At 39.4% G+C, this 22603-nt stretch overlaps 1 protein-coding gene across 2 annotated transcripts in view; it reads right to left on the reverse strand.

Moving 5' to 3' along the window:
* LOC122645809 (LRR receptor-like serine/threonine-protein kinase FEI 1) overlaps positions 1-16842 on the reverse strand; it is a 73552-nt gene extending 56710 nt beyond the window's left edge. The window contains exons 1-2 of one of the 2 annotated variants that reach the window (XM_043839175.1): positions 16767-16842; positions 11880-11964 (exon numbers count right to left, since the gene is read on the reverse strand). The gene's annotated coding sequence lies outside the window, so the exon portion shown is untranslated. The remainder of the gene's footprint in view (positions 1-11879; positions 11965-16766) is intronic. The other variant, XM_043839176.1, reaches the window with a different exon arrangement.
* Between the last annotated feature and the right edge of the window lie 5761 nt (positions 16843-22603).

Genomic DNA, 22603 nt, shown 5'->3' on the forward strand with positions numbered 1-22603 from the left:
AGAAGAACGGGCAACTTCAATCCCAAGGAAGTAGCGCAAATGCCCCAAGTCTTTAATCTCAAACTCTTATCCCAAATAAGATTCCAACTTTGTTATTTAAGCTGGATCAATTCCGATCAAGACAATGTCATCAAAATAGACTATAAGAATAATAATGTGATCACCAGATTGCTTAATAAACAAGGTGTAATCAACATTGCTTTGAGTATACCCAGCCTTGACCATAGCCTTATGAAAACGCCCAGACCAGGCTCTTGGGGACTGTTTCAACCCATATAGGGCACGCTTCAGTTTGCATAGTTTCCCTTGTGTTTCGTTGTTTGTGAAACCTTGGGGAACATCCATATATACCTCCTCTTCTAGTTCACCATGGTGGAAAGCATTTTTGACACCAAGTTGATGCAGTTCCCAGTCCAAGTTGACAGCACATCAGAGGATAACACAAACAGTGTTCAGTTTAGCAACAGGTGCAAAAGTCTCCTTGTAGTCAATCCCATATGTCTGGGTGAACCCCTTCCCAACCAGCCTAGCTTTGTACCGATCCACTGTTCCATCAGCTCTTTGTATTACTGTGTACACCCAGTTGCAGCCTATGAGCCTTTCACCTGGACGAAGAGCAATAAGATCCCAAGTATCATTTTTTTTAAGAGCTCGCATTTCTTCTATCATAGCCTCCTTCCATCTCGAATCTGCCATTGCATCCTACCAAGTCTGGGGAAGGGAAATAGAAGACAAGGAAGATACAAATGCACGATAGGAAGGCGAAAGAGAATCCTAAGACACAAGATGAGAGATAGGATGTTGAGTACAACTCCTCGTCCCCTTACGGACAGCAATAGGCAAATTCAAAGAGTCAACATCATTAGGAGAGGGAGGATTACCAGGTTCTGATGAGGTATTGGGTGGTCCTGGATCTAAGGGAAGCAATTGGCTAGGTGGAGTAGTGGTAGTGGAAATATCTGCTGAATCTTTCCCTTTGTGAAACCGAAAGCGAGTATACACCTGCAATGGCTTAGCACTTGGCTCATTGTTAGTAGTCGGTTGCTTCCCCTGCTCAGGCTTAATAGGATCAAGAAGAGACAATGAGGGTCTGTTAAGTGGAACAATCTCGGCACATCGTCACTAAGAGACTCCCCCTGAAGAGGTGTCAAGGAAGAGTAATAAGTCGCGGACTCGTGAAATACGACATCCATAGTGACAACCAGACGACGAGAAGGCGGGTGATACCACTTATAGCCCTTCTGAGTAGCACAATAGCTGACAAAAATGCATCGAAGTCCCCGCGGATCAAGTTTGCTAGCAAGGTGATGGTTGCGTGCAAAGCATGGCGAGGAGGTAGAGTAAAGGAGGACCGATGTTGAAGAACATCCAACGGGGACCGAGAACCCAACACGCGAGAAGGAATGTGGTTGATTAAGTAAGCGGCGGTAAGAACAGCCTTACTCCAATAGTGTTTAGGGACATCATTTCAAACAGAAGAGCGCGTGCAACCTCCAAAAGGTTGCGGTTCTTGCGTTCCGCGACACCGTTTTGTGCAGGAGTATCTATATAGCTAGTCTGATGAATGATGCCCGCAGCATTAAGATAAGACTGAAAAGGATGGGCAAAATATTCCCTGCCATTATCACTACGAAGGACCTTAACAATAGCATTAAATTGAGTTTTAATCATGCTATAAAAAGATTGAAAACATTGAAAATAATTCACTTTTGTGATGCATCAAATAAACCCAAGTAGTACGAGAATAGCAATCAATAAATGTCACAAACCAACGATAACCAGAAATGGAAGCACAACAGGAAGGCCCCCAAATATCAGAATGAATTAAAGCAAAAGGTTAAGTAATTATATTCTCTGAAAGAAGGTAAACAGCACGAGTTTGCTTGGCAAAGACATAAGCATCACAAAAAAAAAGTCAATAGGATTACATTTCTAAAATAGACTCAGGAAAACAAGAGACAAAATCCTAACAGGTGGATGGCCTAAACGCCGATGCCACCAATGCCACTGATGCAACTTAGATAAAGCAAAAGTAGAAGAGTCTAACTGACGAACTTGAGGTTGAAGAATTGAGGTTGTAGCAGCACGATCTTCCAACAGATAGAGTCCACCTCGTATGCAACCACTGCCAATCGTTCGCCCCGTCACCAAGTCCTGAAACACACAATGAGAAGGAAAGAATGTGACCTTACAGTTTTAAGTCCCCAGTAATACTACTAATAAAGAACAAATAACAACGGAAGAGAAGTAAAATGGGAGAAAGATCCTTTTCCAAAGACAAACCATCAACAACACGAACACGTTCTTTACCTGAACCAGGAGAAAAGGTGGAAAAGAGGCTAGCAGAACTAGTGACATGGTCTGTGGCCCCAAAGTCAATAATCCAAGAAGAGGCAATGGTAGAACCATGGAACTAAATTTCACGATATATCGGCGAAATTTCACCATATTTCGGAAATTTCATGAAGTCTGAGACGAGATGTGTATGCAAAATGAAAAAGTATCAAATTTCAGTCGAAATTTCATAGCATTTCGGTATATTTCGGTCATAAGCCGATATATCGACGAAATGAGACATATGTGACCACTAAAAATCACGTGACCTGGGCCAATTAAAACTCCATTTCGCAGGTCTCGGTCGATATAAAGCACTTATTTCTTCTTCTTCCTTCCTCATTTCTTCTCTTCTCTTTGGTTTTCTTCCACACTCCAAGCATTGTTCTTCATAATTTTCGACGCATTATCGCCGGAAACACGTCGGAGCCTCATCCAAGCACATCCTCCAAGCATTTTTCATTATTTAAAGTAATTTTTTTCTCTAAAACTAATTTTTTTGAAAATAGTATGTTCCATACATGTTGTATGGTGATGATATTAATATATGTTAAGACACCGGAGGCCGATCTACAACCTCACGGTGTCGAAATTTTTTTTCCATATGTATTTTTTTTTTTTTTCTGGTTTTAAAAATTGATTTTCCTACAACTAAAATAGGAAAAAATTAGGGGTAATATAACTTAGATGGGGATGAACTAAATATATGTTAAACACCAATGGCCGATCTATGGCTTCACGGTGCCGAACTTATTTTTCTGCCCATAAATAATTATTTCAATTTTCAAAAATTAAAAAAAATATTTTATAAATAAATAAATAAGGAAAAATGTGAGTTTTAGGTTTGAAAAAATATGAAAGTAATTCCTACATGTTTTGAAATGCATTAGATATATATTATGTTTAATAATTTTCGGTTTTATTGTGACCTATCAATATTTATATTAAAATTACATATAAAAAATTATTTTTAATTATGAGAAAAATATTAAATAGCTATACAATTGTTTTAGTATTCTAAAAGTCTCAATTGAACTGCTTCTACATTAAGTTTTTAATTATTTGTTTTACTTACATTGCAGTAAACACGGATTATTATGGCGGATCGTGAAAGAAAACGTGCGAAGGGCAAGCAAAAGGTAGGGGAAAATAATCAACAGAGGGGGCAGAGGGAGCAAAGAGAACAGAGAGAACAGAGGCCAGCCAGCCAGCATAAGGGTGACATTGCATGGTTACATGACACTCCAATTGATGGGGATAAGAGAAAATCCCAATGTAACTATTGTCACATGCAATTTATGGGAGGTCGGTCCAGTAGACTTAAACAACATCTGACTGGAGGATCTAAAGACCTTGTAGGTTGTCATATGGTAACTGTGCAAGTAGCTAGGGAGATTGGTGAGAGTTTGAGGGGAAAGAAGAAGAGGAAGGCTGACAAACAGAGAATAAGAGAACAACTTGAGGATACAGTGAGGAGTTCAATGGGAGGAGGAGGACAATACCACGACGATGATGACTCCTCTGATGATGATGATGAGGAGGAGATTGCAGTACCTGATGATATACAAACAGCAAAGGCGGCTAGCGACTTTCGACGAACTATTTCAAGGAGTAGAGTTAGTTTTCAAGATGATCAGCAGAGACAGAGAGTAGGGGGTAGTGGAGGAGCTGGTACATCTGGAAGTTCTAGATCTTTCAATCCTTTTAAAAGATCACAAAAGAGCATGGAAGGAGATGAAAGGGTTAGTTAAAGAGTCAATAGCTAAGTGGATGCGATACCATACCATCCCAGCAAACACTGCACAAGGCCCCCATTATGATACCATGATAGATACAACTGTAGAGGCTGGCCAGGGTTCAAGGGCCCCACCCCATACGAGATAATGGCAGATTGATGGACTGGGCCTACAAGAAAGTTCATCATCAATTTTATGGTTTATTGTGATGGGAGGACAATTTTCCTCAAATCTGTGGATGCACCCAAAGAGATAAAGGATGCAGAATACATTTACAGATTGTTAAAGGAAGTAGTTGAAAAAGATGTGAGAATTGAGAACGTTGTCCAGATTGTAACGGACAACAGAAGCAACTTCAAGCTGGCCGGTGAGAAGATGATGAACAACAATAAGTACCGGCTCTTCTGGACTCCTTGTGCAGCCCATTGCATTGATTTAATGCTAAAGGATATGGGAAAGTTAAAGTTGGTGAAGACTGTGGTTGAAAGTGCAAGACAAGTCACCAACTTTGTATACAACCACTCATTTGCACTCAATCTACTGAGGGAAAAATGTGGGGGTGACTTGGTTAGGCCGAGCATCACAAGATTTGCCACCAACTACATTGCCCTAAAAAGCATTGAGACAAAGAAGGCCGGGCTGAGAAGTATATTTGCTTCTGAGGAGTGGTTTGGATGGAAGGGTTCCAATACTGCAAGTGGGAGGGAAGCACAAGCAACCATGTCATCTGAGGACTTCTAGACAAAACTAGGCAAAGTGATGAAAGTTTTGGAGCCAGTAATTAAAGTTCAACATATTGCTGACTCCGCTCTCAAAGACCCAACCATATCAGTCCTATATGCTGCAATGGACTTGATGAAAGATAGTATCTACAGTGTGGCTCCTCGCAGTAGCAAGCACTTCTTGGATATCATCAATGCTCGCTGGGAGAATCAACTTATGCATCCACCACATAAAGCTGAGGAGTAAATTTGTTTTATGTAACTAATTCATAGTATTACTATTTACTAATTACCTATGCATTTGACAATATCTCATTTCTATATGTCAAATTTCAACATACTACTTGAACCCCAAGTATCAATATAATAATAGGTTTGGGTTGTAAACTCAACTTATTGATGTTGTGAAACAAGTAGTGAAGAAGTTAGAGTCAGATGGTCAACTACAAGTCATTTGCAACAATGAGGTGAGTCTTAGAATTTATTTGGAATATAATTAGCAAGTAGTAAACTAGTAATTACTAATTACTATTAAGTACTTACTAATTTTCCACAAGGGTGTAGATGAAGATATTTAGGAATGCATTAGGAAGTTTTGGAACTGATGCTGCAATACAAGGCAGAGCACGCGGTGATGCTGGTAATTCTTAAAAGTTTTAAATTACATATGTAGTGAAATTTGAAAGTTGAAACTTGAAACAACATTTGACACATGTCTTTTTTTGTTGTAAACTTGTAATGCAGCTGAATGGTGGGTGTTGTATGGGGAATCGACTGAGAATTAAAGAAGAATAGCAATCAAAGTCCTTGCCCAAACATGTTCCGCATCTGGTTGTGAGAGAAACTGGAGTACCTTTGCGCTCATCCACTCCAAGAGGCGAAACAGATTGGGGTCTGAACGTCTATCTGACATGGTGTATGTGCACTACAACTTGAGGCTGAAATTGCAACGCATACGCATGGGACATGAGGGACAAAGGGGCACTATTGACCTCGCCGACATCTTTCAAATTAACTCAGACGATGAGGACCCTGTTGTGGATTGGGTGAGCGATAGAGGTGAGCCAGTGTTGGATCAGGAGGGAGGTAGGCCCGACCCCATGATAGCTTCCAAAATTGGTGCTGATGTGGATGATTATATGGCTGACGAGGGTCAGATACATGCACGGGAAGCCTCACCCATACCATTCCAGCCCACTGGTGGCAATGTTGCTGATGATGATGACTGGTCTAGGTCCTCAGATGATGATGATGGTGGTGATGGTGATGGTGGTGGTGGTGGTGGTGGTGGTGGTGAAGATTTTGATGGAATGCGAGAGCGTTATGTGGTAGGTGAGGATACGACGCCCGTAGAGCCAGTCCGATTCACTGGAGAGACAATTTGATCATGTCACACAGGATACGGACCACGGTGCACGTGACCCCGCACCCCCACCATCAAAACCCCCCATGCAACCATACAGCAGGAAGCGTAGGGGTCGACAAACACAGTTACAAGCTGATTATATATTTATATGGGCATTAATGACTTATCTAGCTCTGTTGGCGGTTTGAGTATGGGTGATAGGGAGGGAGGACCGACTGGGCATTGGCGTGCCCCATCTTTTGACGCATATACCACTCCATTGTCATCGGATTATAGTGCATCACAACCTCACGGTGGATATGGATATGGATCATATGGGCAGTTTAGTAGGGTAGGGGACTATGACTACAAGTCCCAGTCCCAGTCCCAGGGACATACTGGATCATCTTTTGTAGATACATCTTTGCATACCCTAGCTACCAACCTCACCAGCCATACATGCAGCCAGTGCCAATGCCGCTTCCGCCGACATCATATCATACTGGATCTTCTTTACAAGCTGGATCGATTGGTAACCCTAGCCCATATCCTAGGATAGGTTACCTACAGTATGTTGATGACTCCATTTACATGACACTTGTGGATGACTACACTCGTTTCTTCTCCGAAACTATACCGTAGTCCACATATGTCCTTCAAACAGAGAACAATGGACGTCGACTCCAGCGGACCATGAGTGGGGTTGATCCAGGAAGGCACAGCAACTATTATTAGCACTTGTAACTTGTAAGTTGTAAGTTGTGATTTCACTGATTTGTGAACTTGTGAGTTGTGAGTTTGTGACTTTGACACTTTGTGTATTGCCTATTAATTGAATATTGAGCTATTGAGTATTGAGTTATTGACTATCAAGTCATTGACTATAATGGAGTTTATGAGAATATGATTTATGAATTGTCTTATGAGTTTTAACTTTTAAATTTTTAATTAGTTTGTTTAAATTTCTTTTATGTCTTTAACTGCCAAATCAATGTGTATTTAACTATTTATACATTATCGGCGATCGTATACTGTCAATCAAGGGTGCAAGCCTAAAACACCACTTTGAGTTCATTTTTTTGCAATTTTATGGTTTAAATGTGTTTATTTAGCTTAAATAAGGGTGTCCATGAAGTATCAGGCCTAGATATGGCCAAATACCCACCGAGATGGACTCCCGAAATATTGTAGAAAAAATGCAATATTTCGGATATCTCGATAGGCCCGAGATACCGATATATCGCGAGATATTGAACTATGGGTAGAACTACACTGATCAACAAAAGGAATACCTGAGTGCACAAAGGAGGAAGCAGAACAATGCGAACCGGAGGTAACAGAGGCAGCAGATGGAGTTACTGATGAGGAGGAGGCTTCCATCCTAGACATCATGCGAGGGAGCATAAACATCTCATCCTGTGAGAACTGGCCCTTAGTGACTGTCGGAGGGGTCACCTCAGTGTGATGAGCGTGGGCTGAATCAGAACCACCCCGTCCACGTCCACAGGATCTGGCTCTCCTCCAACCGTGGCAGCAGCTGGAGGGTCCAACCCAGCAAAAACACCCAAAAACAAGGGGGTATGGTCATTTCATTGGGGAGCCACTTGAGTCCCCACTGTGAAATGACCAAAACCACCCTTGTTTTTTGGGTGTTTTTGCTGGGCTGGACCCTCCAGCTCCCGTCACGGCTGGAGGAGAGCCAAATTGACGTCCACGACCACGCCCATGTGAAGTAGTAGAGGTGGCACATCCATGCAACTTCCGACAGAACTCCTTCGTATAGCATTCCTTCCCACAGTACTCACATTTCATGGGGTCACAATTGAAACCATCTCGATCAAAAGGAGGGCGGCCAGCGGAGCGAACAAAAGCATCCCTTGACTGAGATCCATGACCAGGGTAAAGAGCTGATCTCTTTAGCAAAATGGGCTGTAGCATAGCTGTCTGACGGCTCTCCTCAAGGGTGTAAGATTGTTCGAGAGTAGCAAAAGGATCTCGACTGAGTTCCTGAGATCGAATGTGATCATACTCCACATTCAGGCCAGCAAGGAAGTCATAGACACGAATCTCATCTTCACGCTTCTTGAAATTAACGGCATCAGTAGAACAAATGGGCTGAAATTTCTCATAGAAGACAAGCTCCTGCCACATGCTGTGAAACTCCAAATAGTACTGAGAGAGAGACATCTCTTTCTAAGTAGTGCCATGGATCCTCTTCCTTAGTTCATAGACCCGGGGTGCTTTTCCAACCGATAATAGGTCTCTTTTGCCGCCTTCCAGATCTTTGCAGCACAGTCCAAAAGGAGATAGCCACGAGCAATGGTTGGCTGCATAGAGTTGATCAGGAATGACATCACAAGAGCGTCATCTGAGATCCACTTCTCGAAAGGAGCACCGTCAGTAGTGGGTTTTGTCACCGTACCAAGAAGATATCCCGTGAGCCCACGGGCAGCAATGGAAAGAAAGCAAGAGCGAGACCACATCAAATAGTTGCTGCCATCCAACTTGACAGCACTAATAGGGAATGTGGTAAAGTCACTATGAGGGCTGCAACTCGTCCCTTCAGTGGGTGTAGAAAGAGTACTACTGCCGTCGGACATGATTGCTGCTCAAAAGGAAAAACCGATTGCTCGCTACAGCACGGTAAGAATAAAAAGGTGTCTGGAGCAAAAAACCATCACCGGAGTTCAAAGGAGCAGCACCGAGAACAACACCAGCAAAAGAAATGCTGGTTTAAATCATTCAGGGCAAACAAAACATAGAAAAAAGGGAACCCCCGGTGGGAAAAAGAAAACCACCGAGGGTTAGCTCATGTGAAGAACCGTCGGAAGGGAGAAGAGTCTTTAATAGAAGAGGAAAAAGAAGCTGACAACTAACGAAAGGAGAGAAGGAAGTCGCGAGAGTGAGGCGGAACTTGTGGCTGTGGAAGAAAGGTAAGGAGGCGGCCCTAGATGGAGGCGTTTGTGGCAGTGAAGGACAGGTGAGATGGAGGTCCTAGGTGGAGGCGAAGATGGTGTGTCAGTGGAAGAGATAGGAGGCAGAAGTCCTAGATAGGGCGGAGAAGGGTGGCAGTAATATTGTGAGAGAAATAGAGAGAAGAAGCGAGATGGTGTTGGAGACGACGGCGCTGCTGTTTCGCTTCACAGTGACATGAGTACTAGGGCGGTGATCCCAAGATTGGTTCCCACTCTGATACCATGATGAAAATGATGGAGCACAATCATGTTCTATTTATAATAACAGGAGAGAAAGAGCAAATTACAAGGACATCCTCAGAACAATACATAATTAGAAGGATACCCAAATCACCTTTTAACCCCACATTACAACACTTTGATCCAAACAACCACATAAATCTGGATCTTACTATCAAATCTAGTAAGCATCCAACACTGAGTGAACCTGGTCCATTTGGAAATCCTTGGCCCAACAAATCTATTAGTAGATAAGTAATCCACAAGGTCCAGTCAATAATGGGAACTGCAGTATCTAACTGCAAGCCACTTGGTTTTGAAGTTTACAAACCTTAAATGGTGGACCAAAATAAATAGAGATGGGCCAACGGTTTAGCACACAGTTTTATCTTCTTTTTCTTTTACAATATTAATGTCATTGTAGGTTTCAAGTGAGTTACATTGTTCATATCACTTTAGGAGTACTTTTCATCACCGTAGCTTCAATCGGAATGGGTTTCAGAAGCCGCACTTTTCATTCATTGATTTTGCGATTTGTATCGGGATCAGGATCGGCCATATAAACCATTATCAACCGGTCCAATCCCAAGTTGACTTACCTCTCACCCTGAGGACTGTGTCAAAACAGGACTCCACAACTGGTTCTGGCCAAGCTTGGACTGATCCGGCTGAGTTGACTCAGTATTGTAGCAGGATTGTCAGTAGCTGATCCAATCCCTGTTTCGGATCCCTAAATTATTGTTTCTGTTAACATATAAAATATAACTAAGAATACATTATTTGGAGGTCTGAGATAAAGGATTCTTACCGCTGAGGTATGCTAGGCTAAAATAACAAAAACTAGCAAACCTATGAGAAACCAGACTCGCAGTGAACCAGAAAACTATGAAAACGGCAGAAACTAAACGAGATTAGAACTTGATAACCACAAATCTGATGGGGCTAAAATTAACATTTATTAAAGGCCTTAACAGTATGTGGTTAAAATATCAAAGCAAACTGCTGGTTATATTAGGATAAACACACATGGACAGAAATAGAAAGTAGAGAGAACAAAAAATAGAAATTAAAGAGAACTAGCATAACTTTCAATCTACCAGTCCGATGGACATCAAACTTGGGTCAAGTGGAGTAGATAGGATGCGGAATAACATACGTAAAGCTCAGTCCATCTGATGAGTATATTCTCAGAAAACAGAGATTCAGAAGTCACCTAATAAAAAGCCATGATAGAGAGAATATTTATGGAATATTGGGAAACAGTTAATAAAGAAGAAAGAAAGAAGAGAAAGGAAGAAAAGGGGAAGGGAATATGACCGAAGGCTTTCAACACCTACGGCCTGCGGGAAAGGCTTCACCACCAGTCCCAAACCAAGGATTCACCACCTTGGGTTGCCACTTGCTTCACCACAAGAGCTACTCTTAGCATCACCACCGAAGAGAAACATGCAATTAATCAAAAGCAGGCTCTACTTCTTTATTTATATAGAATACAATAATAGAAACACTCATTGCCACTTGGCTGCCAAGCAAACAATAAAAAGGAATCCTTCTAGAAAGGATCCTTAGCTATTACAAGGAAAATAGAAAGCAAATAAAATAGAAACTAGGATGGAATCCTTCTAGAGGATCCATTGCTATTACATGCAAAATAGAAAGTAACAAAATTAGAAACTTCTTCTACTTAACATCTATCTTAACCACTAAGTAACTCATTATATGGAATTACAAACTAAGAAAATAATAACTAACTACTTAATCCCATATAGGCCTTAAATCCCTAATATTTATAGGGATGTAAACAGATATTCGTAAATCTGAATTCGGTTCGCATCCTTATTCGTTTAGGGGCATCCGTATCCGTTTAGAGATATCCAGAAAAACAATTATCCTATCAGAATAGATATCCAACTAATAATAAAAAATTAAATAACTAATGATCTTGATGGTTTTTTAAGATTCAACATGTTCTAAGGACTGAGGAAATGAGAATCATGAGACTATGACAACTAAGAGACATGGATTGAGAGTGAATCATATTTGTCGGGGGAGGAATGTTTGGGTTACACAAGTCAAGGATGTAAGCGGATAGTCGAAAATCCGAATTTGGTTCGCATTCGTATCCATTTAGGGATATCCGTATGCAGTCATGAAATATCCGGATCCCATCCGTATTCTATCCGTTTACATCTCTAAATATTTGTGCTTATAGAATAGGTTTCGTTACAATAGAAAACTAAAAATTACTTAGCCCATGACCCGTTGGGGACTTAACTTTGGGCCTAACTTATTGAACCACAGGTTCAACTTGACCCAAAAAACTGAACCAAACCAAATCCAAATCCAAAAATTCTCCTTCTTCCAAGGGTTGCATCACTTGCTAATTCAAACACATTATTATTATTGAAATTTTACAGCTTTAACAAAGAGAAGTAAGTATTCTCTCCAACCATGGCCAATTGAACCACAACAGAACAGTAACTGGTGTTATTAGTCCTCTATATTCTTTTTTGGATTTCTTTATTAGACAGGAAATATAGAGGCACACCTGATTTTGCTTCTCCAGCTGCATCAAAGCAACCAGTGGGAAGACCTTCTAGTGCAGTTGCATAACCGATGACACCTGTCAAGGCCTAATAACAGCAGGTAAGAGCGATAAACAACACCTTTTGGTTCAAATGACTCATTAATAACTAAAAGTGGTAAAAATATGTAAGCATTTGTAGAATCATATTGTCGTCAAGTAGAGTACGCATTTTTTAAGCCAGAAATTTTTAAGACAAATTTCAGAGATGCAAAATTGTCCAAGAAAATCAAGGTCGAAAGGTCTCATGACTTTTGGTTCAAATGACTCATTAATAACTAACAACGGTAAAAAAATATGTAAGCATTTGTAGAATCACATTGTCGTCTAGTAGTGTATGTATTTTTTAAGTCAGAAATTTTTAAGCCAAATTTCAGAGATGCAGAATTGTCCAAGAAAATCAAGGTTGAAAGGTATCAATACTTGGAAAAGCTCTTATGGAGCCATTTATGGGTTCCAGAAATTTTTTGTGGAGGAATGCTTGCATTACAGTTTTTTTTTTTTTTAATTCACTTAGTTTTTATCAGTGTAATTTTATTTCAGCCTCATTTGTGTCCAGGCTCACATGAGGACTTTTTCCCCATTCTGCCACCATGTCATTTAAGTTTTTGCAGCTGAGGCCTATTCTGGTTCTTAAGCCTGTATTGATTGGAGTCCACTTTCCCCACATAAACGAACCTGAAAGGGTCCATGCATTTGATTTTATTCACTTCACTTTAGACTCTTGAACAACGGGCAATTCCAATCGTGCAGTAAAAGATATATTTGTAAACGGTTCTTATTGTTTAAACTTTGAAGGGGTTTGGGATAGTTTTTTTTATATATCCTTTGATGTTCAGTTTTTTGGCTTTCTCCTCACTAAAACTTTTCCTTTAAAAAAATAACCATTATGATACATAGTTGAAGATTGGCTTTTAATTGTAAGAACTGCATCTGAATTCTAACCTTGTGTTGAGGCTCAATTTATGACACAAAGTTGAATATTGGTTTTTAATTGTAAGAACTGCATCTGAATTCTGACCTTGTGTTGAGGCTCAGTTTATGATACACAGTTGAAGATTGATTTTTAATTGTAAGAACTGCATCTGAATTCTGACTAGTTTGTTGAGGCTCAGTTTCTGCTTTAGAGGGCCTTGTGTTCAAGTCCCTCGTACAATAAACATTATGCTTACTTTTCATTTTTCAAGAGGGACTACAATTTCCAGAACAGGCTGAAATTTTGGAAGCTCAAAACAAAATACTCCATGGTATATTATTGTCACTGTTTGGGGACCAAAATGCAATTTCAGCAAAAAATTATGAAACTGAAACAAAATTGATTACTTAGCTCTACATAGCTCACAAACCAGCAACTAGCCGCCATCTAAGTCAACCAGCCCTATATAATGACCTGCAATTTGACTCTAAACGAACGAATAGATTTGATATATATTCATTTTTTTTACGAACGATTTGATATATACTCTAATACTCATGTGGTCTATAAGGACTTATATCCTATTCTCCCTGGGTTCTTCACCTTAGGCATCAACAAGAGCTGATGGTTTTCCTGACAATTGATCGAAAATGCACCACTTTTAAAGCCCTTTCCTTTTTCTTTTCTTTTTCTTTTCTTTTTTTTTTTTTTTTTTTTTTTTGGGGGGGGGGGGGGGAGGGGAGAGGGGGAGCTTTAGACCTGGTATTACAGAAGAGATATGCACACTCCATCATAACAATAGCCTTATAAAAGGATTAGTTTCAGGTTCAGACTTGTGATTCAGTTCAGATGGAAGTCTCAGTACTGTCAGAAATAAGAAACTGATAATTTAGGTCACATTTGAGTGTAATTCTAATTCTGATAATTCTAAATCCTGAGCCATTCTAGCTGGAATTCCCAGGAGGATCCACATTCAGATGCACAATACTCGCATATGATTCTTACTCCAATGTGACTCCCACGACGAGATGAGAATTCTGTCAATGAAGCACACATTTGAGATGGGCCCACAAGGCTCTTACTCCAATATGAATTCCAATACTTCAGCCCCTCTAGAATAATAGTGGAATTTAGAGAAAGGAGAGGGATAGGCACACTGCCAGTGTGCGGTAAGCTAGCGGGCAGCACCAATGGGGGGCGTGGGGTGGGGTATCATACAGGAGGGGCAGAATAGTCATTTTCAAAGGGGGGAAGAGAGATAGACAAAGTGGGCACAAGCTTACAGTACACCGGTGGTGTGCCCGACCTTTTCCCTATAGAGAATTGCCCAAAACTTCAATTCTGAATTCTGTGACAGTTTAAGAATTAATCTAGAATTTGCCCTTGAGATTTGAGACAAGCATGTTATCCATATGCCAATTGTAATTCTCATCCAAAATTGACAATTAGAATTGTATTCAAATTTGGCCTTGGTAAATTTACAAACTTACATAATCAAAAGAAACTTAGTAACTTACAGTATAATGCACAAAATCTCCCCTCCCTTCCATTATAACTGTTCACAGTACACCCACTGTTCCTCACATATTTCAACCCATAGTTCTCTCCAATTTGTACAATCCTATATTAATACTTTTTATCCTAAAAACTCGAGTCTTCCTCAGAAGATATCCTTAGTCTAGCAACTGTATGATAAATTCATAAAAGGTTTCCTTCAATCCATTACTAAATTCTAATCTTCAAAATCAAACCAATCTTACTTCCCTTGATCAAAGAAGTAATGGAATCAGTTTCCCTCAAATGAATCAATGGACACCCGTTTGGAAAATTTAGTACGGAGAACCATTCCTCATACTGTTTCTACTACAAACTGATGGGTTTCTAGAAGCCTAAGGTTACAGGGTTCAGATATCCAATGATACCAGAATTGCAGGGACATGTTCAGAAACCAGATTTTCGAGAGAAATTTTGATAAGTAAGAATCAGAAACTCAAATAGGTTCAAATTCTGGTTGAGGGTCAAAAGTATGGCCAAGAATAACTCTTCAAAAGATGAGTCTAGTCCAATGGTCTGATCTAGAGTTATAAGGGTATCCTACTAGGAATAGGATTCTTTAAAACATAATTTCACAAGTGACTATCTATGGCAGATCTCATGGAGTTCAAAACCAACAATTAAAAGACTTTTAAAACACCAACAGATTTCAGCAATAATATAAGAATACTATTCTGAAACAGAAAATCAAATTGATCTTAAAATACAGTAGAACTAGAAATCCAACTAGGAGGAGGATTCTAGGAAAACAACACAAAGATAAAATTTTGAAACCATGGGTGTGTTTAGAACATAATCCAATTGCAAAATATGAAATCAGATTGGAAATCTCATATGTAAACTATAGAGAATTAAAAATCCAGCAAGTAAGTATGCATAAGAACAGAATACAAACTTAAAAATACTAACCTGGTTTAAAGGAGGATAAGATGAAGAAGAATGGAAGAAAGATAAATGGATATGAACAAGGTCCAGGGATCTCACTTGGAACTAGAATGAAATCCCATCAGCCTACCTCGGCATCTCACCAAGGGTTGCACTGCATCTCATAGAATGTATTCTGAATCACACAGAAAATAGGAGCAAAGCCAAGCTCTATTCAATATAAAAAACCATGGGGGGCTCTATGGCCTTACATTCATTAAATAGAAACTAAAAGTGTGGTTATAATAGAAAAGGAAAGTACACTTGAAATAGGAAACTCAATCCATAATAGGAATAGATGTCCCTTATAACTAGTTATAATAGGTGTCCCACATAATTAAAACTCTATCCAATGTAGGAGTAGGAGTTCTAATTATACAAGACTCTATCCTATTCTTAATAACCAAGGAAGTAACAATTACTTAATGAAACAAAACACTCAAACTAAACTAATAAAGTAAATCCCGTATTCCTAGCTCCTACCCACAACAAAAACTCACTGGACTAAAGGCTCAACACATATATATAACCCAACCCAAGCTATTCATTACATTGTACTAAGAAATGGTACATTTTCTGCGTTAATCTGGACCCAATCTAATTTGAAGAACATTTATCAGAAAACCTTCTTCAGTTACGTGCGTATTTACCAAAACACTCATGTGAAGCACATGTATCAGATCTATGGAACTGTAGTTTTCCAGTACACCCTGGATTGGACCCAGAATCACCCTATGATACCAGTGAGAACATGCATCTTGAAGCCTTGACAAAGTCTAAAATATGTCTACTGTATGACACATGAAGTGAAGCATAAAACCACTCAATTCAACCTCCCAAATGTGATGTATAAAGAAATTATAACTTCATCACCACTTCTGCACGGATGCCAAAGAGAAAATCAAACACGTTAACCAGAGCAAGGCTTTAGGACCAATGCATTTGTGCATTAGGTAGGCTAAGGCTTCAATATTATGAACTCATGCCATTATAAGTTGGCTCCAAATGAAACTATACTTACCATCCTTGAGCTTCAACCATCCCCTTTCCAATTAACCCTCATTAGCTCTAACGAAGTGCATTATCAGCTTAGTTACAAGCTTTTATTTTTAACACAGGCAGGCCAACTTATCCACCACAATTCTAGTGAAAAATCAGTAATTTTCAACCCAATTGTACTCATAAAGAGAAATCAAATTCAGAAGAACACTGGTAACTAGGAAATACTGCAAATTCTGCAATCTACCCCCGAGAAATTAAGGAGAATTCAAGATAATCCATTTCTAGAGCTGTAGAAGCACTGATTCAAACAACAATCAACAATGTCCGAACTTGAACAAAGCTAAACGCCAAATTCAGCTTAGAAAAGATCTACGACTAAAGAAAATTAGAAACAAAAACACTCAAAAAGAAAATCGCAGTTTACATGAAAATAGATTCAAAGAAAGGATACACACCTCGAGTTGATCTATCCGAATAATTACCAAAATGATGGTTTAACAAAGAGAAAGAAGATCAAAAACCCTAAAATTTCTGAAATTTAACAGGCTGTCGAGCAGGAGAGAGAGTGAGAGATTACTACGGGAGTGAGTGACACAGTGATAGACGGAGAGAGAAGAGGCTGATCGAACTTAAAGGGCATCATAATGACCAATGAGAAGAGAGATTCACACAGTGGTTAGAAAGACATTTCGCACGTGGCACCGACGAAGAATTCTCGAATGGGATAGATCGACAATGACATGCATCTGTATCTTACACCCGGCAATGACAATAGTCCTCTCCTTGACTCGTACTGTAATTACGTAATTGTCCCTGTCAACATAAAGAATGACATTTTCTTTGGAAGATTCTTCTTGCCTCCGTTGGTGGGGCCCACACAAACGAATAATAATTCTGCTCTGGACCTCTCGATCTACTGGATTTTTATTTGACTCTGTTTTTTCTTTTTCAAGGGGTGGGGACTTGGGTCAGTCAGATTGACCATAATACCTTCACTGATTAGACCATTGAAATGATCATTTAGGGATAAATTAGTAAATTAAGACAACAAATTTACCGTTGGAAGATAAATTAATAAAATAATACAAAAAGTTCACCTGTTTTGAATAACGGGAATTTAGGGTTACTTTACAAGAACTTGTGAACCCTTCCTCAATTAGCATTAAAACAGAGGAGTGAGACTATAAGGACATATAAGAAATTTGCATCTCTTTCACCTTGATGGCAAAAAAAATTTACCTGACAAACATGTAAGTTATATACCATGGTCACATGTTACCATCAATATTAAAGATAATATATTCCAAGGGGATTGTTAGTCTACACTCCTTAAATGATTGATGCACAAGCTTGTAGCCATTCAAATAGCAGGGGCCCAAGTTGGGGCCAACATGACCTTAATTAGAGAGAAATATGAATACACAGAGTGAAGGATGGGAGCGAAAGTGATACATAACAAAAAAAAATTACAGTCTAACTAGGTTTTCGATGAACACATTCGTTATAACTAATAATCGGGGATTTATGGTTACTTAGAACACATTGATGGTGTGTTCCTTCAAAGGAATGCAGTACTCAAATACGATTTCCGTCAAATGCACCCTCTCCAATGGCTTAATCCTAAGCTTGAAAAAAAAATACTCTCTTTTTCTCTCTTCAACTTTCTTTAATTATGTGTGTTGTGCAATTAGGGTATTAACCACAACTTCTCTGATATAGAAAAACTAAATATAGATATTACAATCTAACGAACAAAATCATGTCAAGTGATATGATCTTAAAGGATAGCTTTAAGATATTCTTAATTGCACTAAAAGATGACACTACAAAAGGCGTAAACTATAAACCCCAATGGTATAAATTTCATTACACTTTTTCTCCCACACTACTAACATCCACAATAGACTTTGCAAGCATTAAATAAAATCACCCCATGAAACCTAATCTATTATTCATCAATAAGGGATGACAAGACCACTAAGTAGATCCGAAAACATTTGAAATGCTTTTTAAATAATATTTATTAACCTCCCCTATACTAAGCCTTAATTACCTCCCATGTGTTTCTAACAATTATTCCCGTACCCCTTGATGCTAATCTGTTAGAAGAAAAAGTGCCTTGATAATTTTATCCTTAACTATTCTTCCTCCATTGACAATTTTCCGCTTCTACTGGAATCGAAGTACTGTCCATCATCTCCTTCAAAGTACTCTCCATCACTGCCCTAAACATCCTTCATCTCCTTCAAAGTATTCTCCATCACTGCCCCAACCTTCCTCTCACCTAATCGTCTGTTGGAGCTGAGAGCCACCACCACAGCAGCTTACGCTTTTATCTGCGTACGAGAGAATCTATAAATACCAAATAAACTTGGAGGGTTGTTTCATTTATAATCAAGGTAACGAAGACAACCCAACACCTCCTTTCTTCAACTTGTCTCCCTTAACTCGTCTCTCCTCAACCCCTTCTTCCCTTCAACCTCACCCCAGCCCCTTTTCTGCAACAACACCCCCACCCATGTTGTCGGCTCAACCCATCCCCCCACCCTCACTCATGCTCCCTCACCGCCTTGCCCTCTTCCCTGCCTCAGTCGACTCACTCCCTACAAATCCCCCCTTCTCCCTCTCCCACTCCCATCCTTGTTGCTTGAACAATACACCTTGAGAGTTGTGCGACAATAATGGATTACTGTGACTCGTCCAGGCCCAATTCTTGTACCGAGAAAAGTGAGTTCAAGCGACTCAACCATAGTTACCAAAGCCAACAAATAAAGAAACCCAATAGCTTCTCCTTAGCAAGATTCACAATTGATCTTCAATCAGTAATCTATGGTATTTATATAAGTGTAAAGAATGGAACCATATCAAACTTGGGTTTAGCAAGTCCAAGTTCAATGAGAAACTTCTACCACATTGTCAGGCTTAATTCTGATGGAGTTTTCAAGCGATACATGTACCCGAAGCTCTTCCGTTCACTAACCTAACGAGTTATTGTTATTCACACGAGAAGCTCTTCTGTTTGCTCCCTGTAATGTTTTTTTTTCTTTAACTCGTCACTCCAAGTTTTTTAGTCTACTCACTCCCTGAAAACCCTCACCCTTTTTATTTTTTCTTCACAATTGATCTTCAATCAGTCATCTGTGGTATTTATGTAAGTGTAAAGAATGGAACCTTATCAAACTTGGGTTTAACAAGTCCAAGTTCAGTGAGAAACTTCTACCACATTGTCAGGCTTAATTTTGATGGAGTTTTCAAGCGATACATGTACCCGAAGCTCTTCCATTAACTGACCTAATGAGTTATTGTTATTCACACGAGAAGCTCTTTTGTTTGCTCCCTGTAACGTTTTTTTTCTTCAACTCGTTACTCCAAGTTCTTTAGGCTACTCACTCCCTGAAAACCCCCACCCTTTTTAGTTTTTTCTTCACAATTGATCTTCAAGCAGTCATCTGTGGTATTTATATAAGTGTAAAGAATGGAACCTTATCAAACTTGGGTTTAACAAGTCCAAGTTCAATGAGAAACTTCTACCACATTGTTAGGCTTAATTTTGATGGAGTTTTCAAGCGATACATACAGCTCTTGTAACGAGTTATTGTTATTCCTCGTAATGTTTTTTTTTAACCTACTCCAAGTTTTTAGTCACTCACCCAAAACCTCACCCTTTTATTTTTCTTCACTCTTCCTGTATTTATGTAGTAAAGATGAACCTTATCAAACACAAGTTCAGGAGAAAACCTTAATTTGATGGAGTTTTCAGATACATGTACCAGCTCTTCCATTAACACCTAATGAGTTATGTTATTCCACAGAACTTGAGTTACCCTTTTAGTTTTTCTTCACAATTGATCTTCAGCTCATCGTGGTATTTATATAAGTGTAAAGAATGGAACCTTATCAAACTTGGGTTTAACAAGTCCAAGTTCAATGAGAAACTTCTACCACATTGTTAGGCTTAATTTTGATGGAGTTTTTTTTCTTTAACCTAGAGTTATGTTATTCAGAGCTCTTCTATTCGCTCCTGTAATGTTTTTTTCTACTTAGTTCTTTAGTCTACTCTCTCTCTCGAAAACCCCCACCCTTTTATTTTTCTTAAATCTTTTAGGTAGAGACACAGTTTTTTTTTTTTTGGGGGAAACCGACAAGATTTTGGGGCAATCTATGCCACATGATTTCTCTTTTTTCAGACAGGTCCTGTAAATATCGATTGAAACCTTGTGACACAATGGACTCAAATTGGATCTCATTTTCGATCAAACTGACAACTCTACTGATCTCGTGGTTTTGGACTTGACAACGGAGGAAGGAGAGAAGGAGAGAAAAGAGAGACGGAGAGAGAGAGAGAGGCAGGGAAGAAGATATTGGAGAGGAGAGAGCAGGTTGGGTGCTAGGGAGGAGCGACGATTGTTTTGTCTCTAGGAAATCTCATCACCGTTGCAGATTTTTGGTGTGTCTGGCTCAAGTCTTCAAGACATGATCTCGATTGTGCTTCCTCTTCTTGACTTTAACACGGAACACTAGCATCCTCCTAAACATTATTGATGAAGAATAGGGGTTGGGGTTGGAGCTAGGTTGCAGTGGCGGAGGTGGGGCAGTGGATTGGGATGAAGAACAGGGGTTGGGGTAGAGCTGGGTTGCAAGAGTGGTGATGGGTTTATTGTCTTCCACAGGATGGGTGGGTGGTGGTTTTCTAAGAAGGAGGAGGAGGAGGAAGAGGGTAACGGTAGAATCATCAATTAAAAATTAATTTCCATTGGGCGTTAGCAACTAAACATAAACCACTAACGGTGAGGGGTTGACTGTAACAAGGTGTGGAAAGTACGGGTAGTTTATGTAATTGTCAAAAAACACAAGGGAGGTCCATGTAAATGTGTAATTACGGCTTAGTACAGGGGATATCCATTATATTTACTCAAAAAAATATAATACTTTGGAAACACTTTACAAAACAACTATCGGACCTTGAATTTCGTTCAATCACCATCTTACAACTCTCACACTTGGATGTCCTCCATTGACGTGTGTCACCCTCGTTCACATTTATATCTTGTAAGTTAAGCAGTCGGTGTGTAGTCAGTCATATTGGTAGACATCAACCATTGGCACACTACAGATGCACAAGACATGAATGCAATAGTAAGTGACTCTCAAGTACAAGAAAAAGAAACTACCAGAAATTCATGTTCACAAACAACTAGTGGTGAACTATTCAGGATTTTCAATGCATTAATGTTCAACACATTAGCGAGCCCATATTTATATTTCCATACCAATCCCATTGGGGAAATATACAATATGACAACCTTAGAACAAAATATCAAAGTTTATCCATAGTTGATAACAGATATACGGTTCAATTGGGTAGTTGCACATAAAAGAAAAATTATAACAAACACAGTTTAAAAATTATCATCAATTAATTTAATCTCATTAAATTGGGTTTGATGGACACATGTAATGCCAAATATCCAACAATGTCTCATATGTATATCAAAACCAATGTCTAACTACTCCAACACCCATGTTCTCAATATGTTTAACAAATACATGCTGAGATGGTATGGCAATGAAGCCGACCCTAACCTACCGAGATGGTTGTAGGTACAACATGTGTCGGTCCAGCATCTTGCGGGTGCCTTGGGTGCGGCACCTCTGGAAAGTTGTTTTCTGTTAGAGACTAATTGTGCAGGGAAAAGTGTGGGATGCAAAATTTAAATAGAAATAAAATAAAATGGGAGTCCCCACCTAGGTTGTTAAAAGCCTAGAAACCTGTGGGGTCGGGGTAGCCCACATCCTAACTAAATGATATGGCTACGATTGATTCCATATAGTCTGGCCAGAGTTTGGATAAAAGGTCAGGTTATGGAGGTGGGTTATTTATAAGCCCATTAAAGATTAAATTAATTAATTATTTAAATTCATTTTTAGATTCTACTTATTCACCAATTAGAAGCCCATTAGGTTTCAAGTCAAATTTGAGGAGAGAAAGTGTTATAGCATGTTTGGTTGGAGGTGTCGACGGAGTCAGATTCGATGAAATCCGGATTCGATATTTTTTATCGTGTTTGGTTTCTCAAAACACAGTTCCGTGTTGAAATCCAAGAATCCACCGGAGTCCATTTTTATGTGTACATTTAGAATCCACTAGAATTCAACCCTAGGGGCGAATTCAAATTCTGAAATGAATCCAAGTTTCTTGACCTAGGTATTTAAGGAGTGGATTCTAGTGAATTGTAACTATCGAGGCTAACCCTAATCCCTCTCGCATTCCTCCCTCACGCAAACCCTTCTC

This window comes from Telopea speciosissima, chromosome 11 (genome assembly GCF_018873765.1).
Source record: "Telopea speciosissima isolate NSW1024214 ecotype Mountain lineage chromosome 11, Tspe_v1, whole genome shotgun sequence".
Lineage (NCBI taxonomy): Eukaryota > Viridiplantae > Streptophyta > Magnoliopsida > Proteales > Proteaceae > Telopea > Telopea speciosissima.